We start from the raw sequence: 15859 nt of genomic DNA on the forward strand, positions 1-15859 counted from the left end.
TGACTCCACACAGGAAAGTTGTTCAGGATGCTCAACTTGGTCGATTTGTACCGTCAAAACGCGATTTCAAGAGTTGACTATTAGAACAACAAGATGGCCGCTCTTCCCTTTTCCCTAACCGGGGAATAAAATTTTAATTTTCGAGCCACCCCGAAAAGCCGAATTAGCGTGATTACTTCTTGCGGATACCCCACCCGAGTGTGCCGGTGCAAATTTGAACTCCGTCACTGTTATATTTTGGCGGTAATTGACGATTTTTGGTCAAATTATGACGTCACTTTTGCAACAAAAAGTTGTTATTCCCAAGGTTTTGCGAATTTTGCATGACTCCACTCAGGAAAGTTGTTCAGGATGCTCAACTTGGTCGATTTGTACCGTCAAAACGCGATTTCCAGAGTTGACTATTAGAAAAACAAGATGGCCGCTCTTCCCTTTTCCCTACCGGGGGAATAAACTTTTTAATTTTCGAGCCACCCCGAAAAGCCGAATAAGCGTGATTACTTCTTGAGGATGCCCCACCCGAGTGTGCCGGTGCAAACTTGAACTCCGTCACTGTTATATTTTGGCGGTAATCGACGATTATTGGTCAAATTATGACGTCACTTTTGCACCAAAAAGTTGTAATTCCCAAGGTTTTGCGAATCTTGCATGACTCCACACAGGAAAGCTGTTCAGGATGCTCAACTTGGTCGATTTGTACCGTCAAAACGCGATTTCCAGAGTTGACTATTAGAAAAACAAGATGGCCGCTCTTCCCTTTTCCCTACCGGGGGAATAAACTTTTTAATTTTCGAGCCACCCCGAAAAGCCAAATTAGCGTGATTACTTCTTGAGGATAACCCACCCGAGTGTGCCGGTGCAAATTTGAACTCCGTCACTGTTATATTTTGGCGGTAATTGACGATTTTTGGTAAAATTATGACGTCACTTTTGCAACAAAAAGTTGTTATTCCCAAGGTTTAGCGAATTTTTCATGACTACACACAGGAAAGTTGTTCAGGATGCTCAACTTGGTCGATTTGTACCGTCAAAACGCGATTTCCAGAGTTGACTATTAGAAAAACAAGATGGCCGCTCTTCCCTTTTCCCTACCGGGGGAATAAACTTTTTAATTTTCGCGCCACCCCGAAAGCCGAATTAGCGTGATTACTTCTTGAGGATACCCCACCCGAGTGTGCCGGTGAAAATTCGAACTCCGTCATTGTTATATTTTGACGGTAATCGACGATTATTGGTCAAATTATGACGTCACTTTTGCACCAAAAAGTTGTAATTCCCAAGGTTTTGCGAATTTTGCATGACTCCACACAGGAAAGTTGTTCAGGATGCTCAACTTGGTCGATTTGTACCGTCAAAACGCGATTTCCAGAGTTGACTATTAGAAAAACAAGATGGCCGCTCTTCCCTTTTCCCTACCGGGGGAATAAACTTTTTAATTTTCGAGCCACCCCGAAAAGCCGAATTAGCGTGATTACTTCTTGAGGATAACCCACCCGAGTGTGCCGGTGCAAATTTGAACTCCGTCACTGTTATATTTTGGCGGTAATCGACAATTTTTTGTCAAATTATGACGTCACTTTTGCAACAAAAAGTTGTAATTCCCAAGGTTTTGCGAATTTTGCATGACTCCACACAGGAAAGTTGTTCAGGATGCTCAACTTGGTCGATTTGTACCGTCAAAACGCGATTTCCAGAGTTGACTATTAGAAAAACAAGATGGCCGCTCTTCCCTTTTCCCTACCGGGGGAATAAACTTTTTAATTTTCGAGCCACCCCGAAAAGCCGAATTAGCGTGATTACTTCTTGAGGATACCCCACCCGAGTGTGCCGGTGCAAATTTGAACTCCGTCACTGTTATATTTTGGCGGTAATCGACGATTATTGGTCAAATTATGACGTCACTTTTGCACCAAAAAGTTGTAATTCCCAAGGTTTTGCGAATTTTGCATGACTCCACACAGGAAAGTTGTTCAGGATGCTCAACTTGGTCGATTTGTACCGTCAAAACGCGATTTCTCGAGTTGACTATTAGAAAAACAAGATGGCCGCTCTTCCCTTTTCCCTACCGGGGGAATAAACTTTTTAATTTTCGAGCCACCCCGAAAAGCCGAATTAGCGTGATTACTTCTTGAGGATACCCCACCCGAGTGTGCCGGTGCAAATTTGAACTCCGTCATTGTTATATTTTGACGGTAATCGACGATTATTGGTCAAATTATGACGTCACTTTTGCACCAAAAAGTTGTAATTCCCAAGGTTTTGCGAATTTAGCATGACTCCACACAGGAAAGTTGTTCAGGATGCTCAACTTGGTCGATTTGTACCGTCAAAACGCGATTTCAAGAGTTGACTATTAGAACAACAAGATGGCCGCTCTTCCCTTTTCCCTAACCGGGGAATAAAATTTTAATTTTCGAGCCACCCCGAAAAGCCGAATTAGCGTGATTACTTCTTGCGGATACCCCACCCGAGTGTGCCGGTGCAAATTTGAACTCCGTCACTGTTATATTTTGGCGGTAATCGACAATTTTTGGTCAAATTATGACGTCACTTTTGCAACAAAAAGTTGTAATTCCCAAGGTTTTGCGAATTTTGCATGACTCCACACAGGAAAGTTGTTCAGGATGCTCAACTTGGTCGATTTGCACCGTCAAAACGCGATTGCCAGAGTTGACTATTAGAAAAACAAGATGGCCGCTCTTCCCTTTTCCCTAACCGGGGAATAAACTTTTTAATTTTCGAGACACCCCGAAAAGCCGAATAAGCGTGATTACTTCTTGCGGATAACCCACCCGAGTGTGCCGGTGCAAATTTGAACTCCGTCACTGTTATATTTTGGCGGTAATTGACGATTTTTGGTAAAATTATGACGTCACTTTTGCAACAAAAAGTTGTTATTCCCAAGGTTTTGCGAATTTTTCATGACTCCACACAGGAAAGTTGTTCAGGATGCTCATCTTGGTCGATTTGTACCGTCAAAACGCGATTTCCAGAGTTGACTATTAGAAAAACAAGATGGCCGCTCTTCCCTTTTCCCTACCGGGGGAATAAACTTTTTAATTTTCGAGCCACCCCGAAAAGCCGAATTAGCGTGATTACTTCTTGAGGATACCCCACCCGAGTGTGCCGGTGCAAATTCGAACTCCGTCATTGTTATATTTTGACGGTAATCGACGATTATTGGTCAAATTATGACGTCACTTTTGCACCAAAAAGTTGTAATTCCCAAGGTTTTGCGAATTTTGCATGACTCCACACAGGAAAGTTGTTCAGGATGCTCAACTTGGTCGATTTGTACCGTCAAAACGCGATTTCCAGAGTTGACTATTAGAAAAACAAGATGGCCGCTCTTCCCTTTTCCCTACCGGGGGAATAAACTTTTTAATTTTCGAGCCACCCCGAAAAGCCGAATTAGCGTGATTACTTCTTGAGGATACCCCACCCGAGTGTGCCGGTGCAAATTTGAACTCCGTCATTGTTATATTTTGGCGGTAATCGACGATTATTGGTCAAATTATGACGTCACTTTTGCAACAAAAAGTTGTAATTCCCAAGGTTTTGCGAATTTTGCATGACTCCACACAGGAAAGTTGTTCAAGATGCTCAACTTGGTCGATTTGTACCGTCAAAACGCGATTTCCAGAGTTGACTATTAGAAAAACAAGATGGCCGCTCTTCCCTTTTCCCTACCGGGGGAATAAACTTTTTAATTTTCGAGCCAACCCCGAAAAGCCGAATAAGCGTGATTACTTCTTAAGGATACCCCACCCGAGTGTGCCGGTGCAAATTTGAACTCCGTCATTGTTATATTTTGATGGTAATCGACGATTATTGGTCAAATTATGACGTCACTTTTGCACCAAAAAGTTGTAATTCCCAAGGTTTTGCGAATTTTGCATGACTCCACACAGGAAAGTTGTTCAGGATGCTCAACTTGGTCGATTTGTACCGTCAAAACGCGATTTCCAGAGTTGACTATTATGAAAACAAGATGGCCGCTCTTCCCTTTTCCCTACCGGGGGAATAAACTTTTTAATTTTCGAGCCACCCCGAAAAGCCGAATTAGCGTGATTACTTCTTGAGGATACCCAACCCGAGTGTGCCGGTGCAAATTTATCTCCGTCACTGTTATATTTTGGCGGTAATCGACGATTATTGGTCAAATTATGACGTCACTTTTGCAACAAAAAGTTGTAATTCCCAAGGTTTTGCGAATTTTGCATGACTCCACACAGGAAAGCTGTTCAGGATGCTCAACTTGGTCGATTTGCACCGTCAAAACGCGATTTCCAGAGTTGACTATTAGAAAAACAAGATGGCCGCTCTTCCCTTTTCCCTAACCGGGGAATAAAATTTTAATTTTCGAGCCACCCCGAAAAGCCGAATTAGCGTGATTACTTCTTGCGGATACCCCACCCGAGTGTGCCGGTGCAAACTTGAACTCCATCACTGTTATATTTTGGCGGTAATCGACGATTATCGGTCAAATTATGCCGTAACTTTTGCAACAAAAAGTTGTTATTCCCAAGGTTTTGCGAATTTTGCATGACTCCACACAGGCAAGTTGTTCAGGATGCTCAACTTGGTCGATTTGTACCGTCAAAATGTGATTTCCAGAGTTGACTATTAGAAAAACAAGATGGCCGCTCTTCCCTTTTCCCTACCGGGGGAATAAACTTTTTAATTTTCGAGCCACCCCGAAAAGCCGAATTAGCGTGATTACTTCTTGAGGATACCCCACCCGAGTGTGCCGGTGCAAATTTGAACTCCGTCACTGTGATATTTTGGCGGTAATCGACGATTATTGGTCAAATTATGACGTCACTTTTGCACCAAAAAGTTGTAATTCCCAAGGTTTTGCGAATTTTGCATGACTCCACACAGGAAAAATGTTCAGGATGCTCAACTTGGTCGATTTGTACCGTCAAAACGCGATTTCCAGAGTTGACTATTAGAAAAACAAGATGGCCGCTCTTCCCTTTTCCCTACCGGGGGAATAAACTTTTTAATTTTCGAGCCACCCCGAAAAGCCGAATTAGCGTGATTACTTCTTGAGGATACCCCACCCGAGTGTGCCGGTGCAAATTTGAACTCCGTCATTGTTATATTTTGACGGTAATCGACGATTATTGGTCAAATTATGACGTCACTTTTGCACCAAAAAGTTGTAATTCCCAAGGTTTTGCGAATTTTGCATGACTCCACACAGGAAAGTTGTTCAGGATGCTCAACTTGGTCGATTTGTACCGTCAAAACGCGATTTCAAGAGTTGACTATTAGAACAACAAGATGGCCGCTCTTCCCTTTTCCCTAACCGGGGAATAAAATTTTAATTTTCGAGCCACCCCGAAAAGCCGAATTAGCGTGATTAATTCTTGCGGATAACCCACCCGAGTGTGCCGGTGCAAATTTGAACTCCGTCACTGTTATATTTTGGCGGTAATTGACGATTTTTGGTAAAATTATGACGTCACTTTTGCAACAAAAAGTTGTTATTCCCAAGGATTTGCGAATTTTGCATGACTCCACACAGGAAAGTTGTTCAGGATGCTCAACTTGGTCGATTTGTACCGTCAAAACGCGATTTCCAGAGTTGACTATTAGAAAAACAAGATGGCCGCTCTTCCCTTTTCCCAACCGGGGGAATAAACTTTTTAATTTTCGAGCCACCCCGAAATACCGAATTAGCGTGATTACTTCTTGCGGATACCCCACCCGAGTGTGCCGGTGCAAATTTGAACTCCGTCACTGTTATATTTTGGCGGTAATTGACGATTTTTTGTCAAATTATGACGTCACTTTTGCAACAAAAAGTTGTAATTCCCAAGGTTTTGCGAATTTTGCATGACTCCACACAGGAAAGTTGTTCAGGATGCTCAACTTGGTCGATTTGTACCGTCAAAACGCGATTTCCAGAGTTGACTATTAGAAAAACAAGATGGCCGCTCTTCCCTTTTCCCTACCGGGGGAATAAACTTTTTAATTTTCGAGCCACCCCGAAAAGCCGAATTAGCGTGATTACTTCTTGAGGATACCCCACCCGAGTGTGCCGGTGCAAATTTGAACTCCGTCATTGTTATATTTTGACGGTAATCGACGATTATTGGTCAAATTATGACGTCACTTTTGCACCAAAAAGTTGTAATTCCCAAGGTTTTGCGAATTTTGCATGACTCCACACAGGAAAGTTGTTCAGGATGCTCAACTTGGTCGATTTGTACCGTCAAAACGCGATTTCAAGAGTTGACTATTAGAACAACAAGATGGCCGCTCTTCCCTTTTCCCTAACCGGGGAATAAAATTTTAATTTTCGAGCCACCCCGAAAAGCCGAATTAGCGTGATTAATTCTTGCGGATAACCCACCCGAGTGTGCCGGTGCAAATTTGAACTCCGTCACTGTTATATTTTGGCGGTAATTGACGATTTTTGGTAAAATTATGACGTCACTTTTGCAACAAAAAGTTGTTATTCCCAAGGATTTGCGAATTTTGCATGACTCCACACAGGAAAGTTGTTCAGGATGCTCAACTTGGTCGATTTGTACCGTCAAAACGCGATTTCCAGAGTTGACTATTAGAAAAACAAGATGGCCGCTCTTCCCTTTTCCCTACCGGGGGAATAAACTTTTTAATTTTCGAGCCACCCCGAAAAGCCGAATAAGCGTGATTACTTCTTGAGGATACCCCACCCGAGTGTGCCGGTGCAAATTTGAACTCCGTCATTGTTATATTTTGATGGTAATCGACGATTATTGGTCAAATTATGACGTCACAGTTGCACCAAAAAGTTGTAATTCCCAAGGTTTTGCGAATTTTGCATGACTCCACACAGGAAAGTTGTTCAGGATGCTCAACTTGGTCGATTTGTACCGTCAAAACGCGATTTCCAGAGTTGACTATTAGAAAAACAAGATGGCCGCTCTTCCCTTTTCCCAACCGGGGGAATAAACTTTTTAATTTTCGAGCCACCCCGAAATACCGAATTAGCGTGATTACTTCTTGCGGATACCCCACCCGAGTGTGCCGGTGCAAATTTGAACTCCGTCACTGTTATATTTTGGCGGTAATTGACGATTTTTGGTCAAATTATGACGTCACTTTTGCAACAAAAAGTTGTAATTCCCAAGGTTTTGCGAATTTTGCATGACTCCACACAGGAAAGTTGTTCAGGATGCTCAACTTGGTCGATTTGTACCGTCAAAACGCGATTTCCAGAGCTGACTATTAGAAAAACAAGATGGCCGCTCTTCCCTTTTCCCTACCGGGGGAATAAACTTTTTAATTTTCGAGCCACCCCGAAAAGCCGAATTAGCGTGATTACTTCTTGAGGATACCCCACCCGAGTGTGCCGGTGCAAATTTGAACTCCGTCATTGTTATATTTTGATGGTAATCGACGATTATTGGTCAAATTATGACGTCACTTTTGCACCAAAAAGTTGTAATTCCCAAGGTTTTGCGAATTTTGCATGACTCCACACAGGAAAGTTGTTCAGGATGCTCAACTTGGTCGATTTGTACCGTCAAAACGCGATGTCAAGAGTTGACTATTAGAACAACAAGATGGCCGCTCTTCCCTTTTCCCTAACCGGGGAATAAAATTTTAATTTTCGAGCCACCCCGAAAAGCCGAATTAGCGTGATTACTTCTTGCGGATACCCCACCCGAGTGTGCCGGTGCAAATTTGAACTCCGTCATTGTTATATTTTGGCGGTAATTGACGATTTTTGGTCAAATTATGACGTCACTTTTGCAACAAAAAGTTGTTATTCCCAAGGTTTTGCGAATTTTGCATAACTCCACACAGGAAAGTTGTTCAGGATGCTCAACTTGGTCGATTTGTACCGTCAAAACGCGATTTCCAGAGTTGACTATTAGAAAAACAAGATGGCCGCTCTTCCCTTTTCCCAACCGGGGGAATAAACTTTTTAATTTTCGAGCTACCCCGAAAAGCCGAATAAGCGTGATTACTTCTTGAGGATGGCCCACCCGAGTGTGCCGGTGCAAATTTGAACTCCGTCATTGTTATATTTTGATGGTAATCGACGATTATTGGTCAAATTATGACGTCACTTTTGCACCAAAAAGATGTAATTCCCAAGGTTTTGCGAATTTTGCATGACTCCACACAGGAAAGTTGTTCAGGATGCTCAACTTGGGCGATTTGTACCGTCAAAACGCGATTTCCAGAGTTGACTATTAGAAAAACAAGATGGCCGCTCTTCCCTTTTCCCTACCGGGGGAATAAACTTTTTAATTTTCGAGCCACCCCGAAAAGCCGAATTAGCGTGATTACTTCTTGAGGATACCCCACCCGAGAGTGCCGGTGCAAATTTATCTCCGTCACTGTTATATTTTGGCGGTAATCGACGATTATTGGTCAAATTATGACGTCACTTTTGCAACAAAAAGTTGTAATTCCCAAGGTTTTGCGAATTTTGCATGACTCCACACAGGAAAGCTGTTCAGGATGCTCAACTTGGTCGATTTGCACCGTCAAAACGCGATTTCCAGAGTTGACTATTAGAAAAACAAGATGGCCGCTCTTCCCTTTTCCCTAACCGGGGAATACAATTTTAATTTTCGAGCCACCCCGAAAAGCCGAATTAGCGTGATTACTTCTTGCGGATACCCCACCCGAGTGTGCCGGTGCAAATTTGAACTCCGTCACTGTTATATTTTGGCGGTAATTGACGATTTTTGGTCAAATTATGACGTCACTTTTGCAACAAAAAGTTGTTGTTCCCAAGGTTTTGCGAATTTTGCATGACTCCACACAGGAAAGTTGTTCAGGATGCTCAACTTGGTCGATTTGTACCGTCAAAACGCGATTTCCAGAGTTGACTATTAGAAAAACAAGATGGCCGCTCTTCCCTTTTCCCTACCGGGGGAATAAACTTTTTAATTTTCGAGCCACCCCGAAAAGCCGAATTAGCGTGATTACTTCTTGAGGATACCCCACCCGAGTGTGCCGGTGCAAATTTGAACTCCGTCATTGTTATATTTTGATGGTAATCGACGATTATTGGTCAAATTATGACGTCACTTTTGCACCAAAAAGTTGTAATTCCCAAGGTTTTGCGAATTTTGCATGACTCCACACAGGAAAGTTGTTCAGGATGCTCAACTTGGTCGATTTGTACCGTCAAAACGCGATTTCCAGAGTTGACTATTAGAAAAACAAGATGGCCGCTCTTCCCTTTTCCCTACCGGGGGAATAAACTTTTTAATTTTCGAGCCACCCCGAAAAGCCGAATTAGCGTGATTACTTCTTGAGGATACCCCACCCGAGTGTGCCGGTGCAAACTTGAACTCCGTCACTGTTATATTTTGGCGGTAATCGACGATTATTGGTCAAATTATGACGTCACTTTTGCACCAATAAGTTGTAATTCCCAAGGTTTTGCGAATTTTGCATGACTCCACACAGGAAAGCTGTTCAGGATGCTCAACTTGGTCGATTTGTACCGTCAAAACGCGATTTCCAGAGTTGACTATTAGAAAAACAAGATGGCCGCTCTTCCCTTTTCCCTACCGGGGGAATAAACTTTTTAATTTTCGAGCCACCCCGAAAAGCCGAATTAGCTTGATTACTTCTTGAGGATACCCCACCCGAGTGTGCCGGTGCAAATTTGAACTCCGTCATTGTTATATTTTGATGGTAATCGACGATTATTGGTCAAATTATGACGTCACTTTTGCACCAAAAAGTTGTAATCCCCAAGGTTTTGCGAATTTTGCATGACTCCACACAGGAAAGTTGTTCAGGATGCTCAACTTGGTCGATTTGTACCGTCAAAACGCGATTTCCAGAGTTGACTATTAGAAAAACAATATGGCCGCTCTTCCCTTTTCCCTACCGGGGGAATAAACTTTTTAATTTTCGAGCCACCCCGAAAAGCCGAATTAGCGTGATTACTTCTTGAGGATAACCCACCCGAGTGTGCCGGTGCAAATTTATCTCCGTCACTGTTATATTTTGGCGGTAATCGACGATTATTGGTCAAATTATGACGTCACTTTTGCACCAAAAAGTTGTAATTCCCAAGGTTTTGCGAATTTTGCATGACTCCACACAGGAAAGTTGTTCAGGATGCTCAACTTGGTCGATTTGCACCGTCAAAACGCGATTTCCAGAGTTGACTATTAGAAAAACAAGATGGCCGCTCTTCCCTTTTCCCTAACCGGGGAATAAAATTTTAATTTTCGAGCCACCCCGAAAAGCCGAATTAGCGTGATTACTTCTTGAGGATACCCCACCCGAGTGTGCCGGTGCAAATTTGAACTCCGTCATTGTTATATTTTGATGGTAATCGACGATTATTGGTCAAATTATGACGTCACTTTTGCACCAAAAAGTTGTAATTCCCAAGGTTTTGCGAATTTTGCATGACTCCACACAGGAAAGTTGTTCAGGATGCTCAACTTGGTCGATTTGCACCGTCAAAACGCGATTTCCAGAGTTGACTATTAGAAAAACAAGATGGCCGCTCTTCCCTTTTCCCTACCGGGGGAATAAACTTTTTAATTTTCGAGCCACCCCGAAAAGCCGAATTAGCGTGATTACTTCTTGAGGATACCCCACCCGAGTGTGCCGGTGCAAACTTGAACTCCGTCACTGTTATATTTTGGCGGTAATCGACGATTATTGGTCAAATTATGACGTCACTTTTGCACCAATAAGTTGTAATTCCCAAGGTTTTGCGAATTTTGCATGACTCCACACAGGAAAGTTGTTCAGGATGCTCAACTTGGTCGATTTGTACCGTCAAAACGCGATGTCAAGAGTTGACTATTAGAACAACAAGATGGCCGCTCTTCCCTTTTCCCTAACCGGGGAATAAAATTTTAATTTTCGAGCCACCCCGAAAAGCCGAATTAGCGTGATTACTTCTTGCGGATACCCCACCCGAGTGTGCCGGTGCAAATTTGAACTCCGTCATTGTTATACTTTGGCGGTAATTGACGATTTTTGGTCAAATTATGACGTCACTTTTGCAACAAAAAGTTGTTATTCCCAAGGTTTTGCGAATTTTGCATAACTACACACAGGAAAGTTGTTCAGGATGCTCAACTTGGTCGATTTGTACCGTCAAAACGCGATTTCCAGAGTTGACTATTAGAAAAACAAGATGGCCGCTCTTCCCTTTTCCCAACCGGGGGAATAAACTTTTTAATTTTCGAGCCACCCCGAAAAGCCGAATAAGCGTGATTACTTCTTGTGGATACCCCACCCGAGTGTGCCGGTGCAAATTTGAACTCCGTCATTGTTATATTTTGATGGTAATCGACGATTATTGGTCAAATTATGACGTCACTTTTGCACCAAAAAGTTGTAATTCCCAAGGTTTTGCGAATTTTGCATGACTCCACACAGGAAAGTTGTTCAGGATGCTCAACTTGGTCGATTTGTACCGTCAAAACGCGATTTCCAGAGTTGACTATTAGAAAAACAAGATGGCCGCTCTTCCCTTTTCCCTACCGGGGGAATAAACTTTTTAATTTTCGAGCCACCCCGAAAAGCCGAATTAGCGTGATTACTTCTTGAGGATACCCCACCCGAGTGTGCCGGTGCAAATTTATCTCCGTCACTGTTATATTTTGGCGGTAATCGACGATTATTGGTCAAATTATGACGTCACTTTTGCAACAAAAAGTTGTAATTCCCAAGGTTTTGCGAATTTTGCATGACTCCACACAGGAAAGCTGTTCAGGATGCTCAACTTGGTCGATTTGCACCGTCAAAACGCGATTTCCAGAGTTGACTATTAGAAAAACAAGATGGCCGCTCTTCCCTTTTCCCTACCGGGGGAATAAACTTTTTAATTTTCGAGCCACCCCGAAAAGCCGAATTAGCGTGATTACTTCTTGAGGATACCCCACCCGAGTGTGCCGGTGCAAATTTGAACTCCGTCATTGTTATATTTTGATGGTAATCGACGATTATTGGTCAAATTATGACGTCACTTTTGCACCAAAAAGTTGTAATTCCCAAGGTTTTGCAAATTTTGCATGACTCCACACAGGAAAGTTGTTCAGGATGCTGAACTTGGTCGATTTGTACCGTCAAAACGCGATTTCCAGAGTTGACTATTAGAAAAACAAGATGGCCGCTCTTCCCTTTTCCCTACCGGGGGAATAAACTTTTTAATTTTCGAGCCACCCCGAAAAGCCGAATTAGCGTGATTACTTCTTGAGGATACCCCACCCGAGTGTGCCGGTGCAAACTTGAACTCCGTCACTGTTATATTTTGGCGGTAATCGACGATTATTGGTCAAATTATGACGTCACTTTTGCACCAAAAAGTTGTAATTCCCAAGGTTTTGCGAATTTTGCATGACTCCACACAGGAAAGCTGTTCAGGATGCTCAAATTGGTCGATTTGTACCGTCAAAACGCGATTTCCAGAGTTGACTATTAGAAAAACAAGATGGCCGCTCTTCCTTTTTCCCTACCGGGGGAATAAACTTTTTAATTTTCGAGCCACCCCGAAAAGCCGAATTAGCGTGATTACTTCTTGAGGATAACCCACCCGAGTGTGCCGGTGCAAATTTGAACTCCGTCACTGTTATATTTTGGCGGTAATCGACAATTTTTGGTCAAATTATGACGTCACTTTTGCAACAAAAAGTTGTAATTCCCAAGGTTTTGCGAATTTTGCATGACTCCACACAGGAAAGTTGTTCAGGATGCTCAACTTGGTCGATTTGTACCGTCAAAACGCGATTTCCAGAGTTGACTATTAGAAAAACAAGATGGCCGCTCTTCCCTTTTCCCTACCGGGGGAATAAACTTTTTAATTTTCGAGCCACCCCGAAAAGCCGAATTAGCGTGATTACTTCTTGAGGATACCCCACCCGAGTGTGCCGGTGCAAATTTGAACTCCGTCACTGTTATATTTTGGCGTTAATCGACGATTATTGGTCAAATTATGACGTCACTTTTGCACCAAAAAGTTGTAATTCCCAAGGTTTTGCGAATTTTGCATGACTCCACACAGGAAAGTTGTTCAGGATGCTCAACTTGGTCGATTTGTACCGTCAAAACGCGATTTCCAGAGTTGACTATTAGAAAAACAAGATGGCCGCTCTTCCCTTTTCCCTACCGGGGGAATAAACTTTTTAATTTTCGAGCCACCCCGAAAAGCCGAATTAGCGTGATTACTTCTTGAGGATACCCCACCCGAGTGTGCCGGTGCAAATTTGAACTCCGTCACTGTTATATTTTGGCGTTAATCGACGATTATTGGTCAAATTATGACGTCACTTTTGCAACAAAAAGTTGTAATTCCCAAGGTTTTGCGAATTTTGCATGACTCCACACAGGAAAGTTGTTCAGGATGCTCAACTTGGTCGATTTGTACCGTCAAAACGCGATTTCCAGAGTTGACTATTAGAAAAACAAGATGGCCGCTCTTCCCTTTTCCCTACCGGGGGAATAAACTTTTTAATTTTCGAGCCACCCCGAAATGCCGAATTAGCGTGATTACTTCTTGAGGATACCCCACCCGAGTGTGCCGGTGCAAATTTGAACTCCGTCATTGTTATATTTTGACGGTAATCGACGATTATTGGTCAAATTATGACGTCACTTTTGCACCAAAAAGTTGTAATCCCCAAGGTTTTGCGAATTTTGCATGACTCCACACAGGAAAGTTGTTCAGGATGCTCAACTTGGTCGATTTGTACCGTCAAAACGCGATTTCCAGAGTTGACTATTAGAAAAACAAGATGGCCGCTCTTCCCTTTTCCCTACCGGGGGAATAAACTTTTTAATTTTCGAGCCACCCCGAAAAGCCGAATTAGCGTGATTACTTCTTGAGGATAACCCACCCGAGTGTGCCGGTGCAAATTTGAACTCCGTCACTGTTATATTTTGGCGGTAATCGACAATTTTTGGTCAAATTATGACGTCACTTTTGCAACAAAAAGTTGTAATTCCCAAGGTTTTGCGAATTTTGCATGACTCCACACAGGAAAGTTGTTCAGGATGCTCAACTTGGTCGATTTGTACCGTCAAAACGCGATTTCCAGAGTTGACTATTAGAAAAACAAGATGGCCGCTCTTCCCTTTTCCCTACCGGGGAAAAAACTTTTTAATTTTCGAGCCACCCCGAAAAGCCGAATTAGCGTGATTACTTCTTGAGGATACCCCACCCGAGTGTGCCGGTGCAAACTTGAACTCAGTCACTGTTATATTTTGGCGGTAATCGACGATTATTGGTCAAATTATGACGTCACTTTTGCACCAAAAAGTTGTAATTCCCAAGGTTTTGCGAATTTTGCATGACTCCACACAGGAAAGCTGTTCAGGATGCTCAAATTGGTCGATTTGTACCGTCAAAACGCGATTTCCAGAGTTGACTATTAGAAAAACAAGATGGCCGCTCTTCCTTTTTCCCTACCGGGGGAATAAACTTTTTAATTTTCGAGCCACCCCGAAAAGCCGAATTAGCGTGATTACTTCTTGAGGATAACCCACCCGAGTGTGCCGGTGCAAATTTGAACTCCGTCACTGTTATATTTTGGCGGTAATCGACAATTTTTGGTCAAATTATGACGTCACTTTTGCAACAAAAAGTTGTAATTCCCAAGGTTTTGCGAATTTTGCATGACTCCACACAGGAAAGTTGTTCAGGATGCTCAACTTGGTCGATTTGTACCGTCAAAACGCGATTTCCAGAGTTGACTATTAGAAAAACAAGATGGCCGCTCTTCCCTTTTCCCTACCGGGGGAATAAACTTTTTAATTTTCGAGCCACCCCGAAAAGCCGAATTAGCGTGATTACTTCTTGAGGATACCCCACCCGAGTGTGCCGGTGCAAACTTGAACTCCGTCACTGTTATATTTTGGCGGTAATCGACGATTATTGGTCAAATTATGACGTCACTTTTGCACCAAAAAGTTGTAATTCCCAAGGTTTTGCGAATTTTGCATGACTCCACACAGGAAAGTTGTTCAGGATGCTCAACTTGGTCGATTTGTACCGTCAAAACGCGATTTCCAGAGTTGACTATTAGAAAAACAAGATGGCCGCTCTTCCCTTTTCCCTACCGGGGGAATAAACTTTTTAATTTTCGAGCCACCCCGAAAAGCCGAATTAGCGTGATTACTTCTTGAGGATACCCCACCCGAGTGTGCCGGTGCAAATTTGAACTCCGTCACTGTTATATTTTGGCGTTAATCGACGATTATTGGTCAAATTATGACGTCACTTTTGCAACAAAAAGTTGTAATTCCCAAGGTTTTGCGAATTTTGCATGACTCCACACAGGAAAGTTGTTCAGGATGCTCAACTTGGTCGATTTGTACCGTCAAAACGCGATTTCCAGAGTTGACTATTAGAAAAACAAGATGGCCGCTCTTCCCTTTTCCCTACCGGGGGAATAAACTTTTTAATTTTCGAGCCACCCCGAAATGCCGAATTAGCGTGATTACTTCTTGAGGATACCCCACCCGAGTGTGCCGGTGCAAATTTGAACTCCGTCATTGTTATATTTTGACGGTAATCGACGATTATTGGTCAAATTATGACGTCACTTTTGCACCAAAAAGTTGTAATCCCCAAGGTTTTGCGAATTTTGCATGACTCCACACAGGAAAGTTGTTCAGGATGCTCAACTTGGTCGATTTGTACCGTCAAAACGCGATTTCCAGAGTTGACTATTAGAAAAACAAGATGGCCGCTCTTCCCTTTTCCCTACCGGGGGAATAAACTTTTTAATTTTCGAGCCACCCCGAAAAGCCGAATTAGCGTGATTACTTCTTGAGGATAACCCACCCGAGTGTGCCGGTGCAAATTTGAACTCCGTCACTGTTATATTTTGGCGGTAATCGACAATTTTTGGTCAAATTATGA

Source organism: Asterias amurensis, chromosome 22, assembly GCF_032118995.1.
Source record: "Asterias amurensis chromosome 22, ASM3211899v1".
NCBI lineage: Eukaryota > Metazoa > Echinodermata > Asteroidea > Forcipulatida > Asteriidae > Asterias > Asterias amurensis.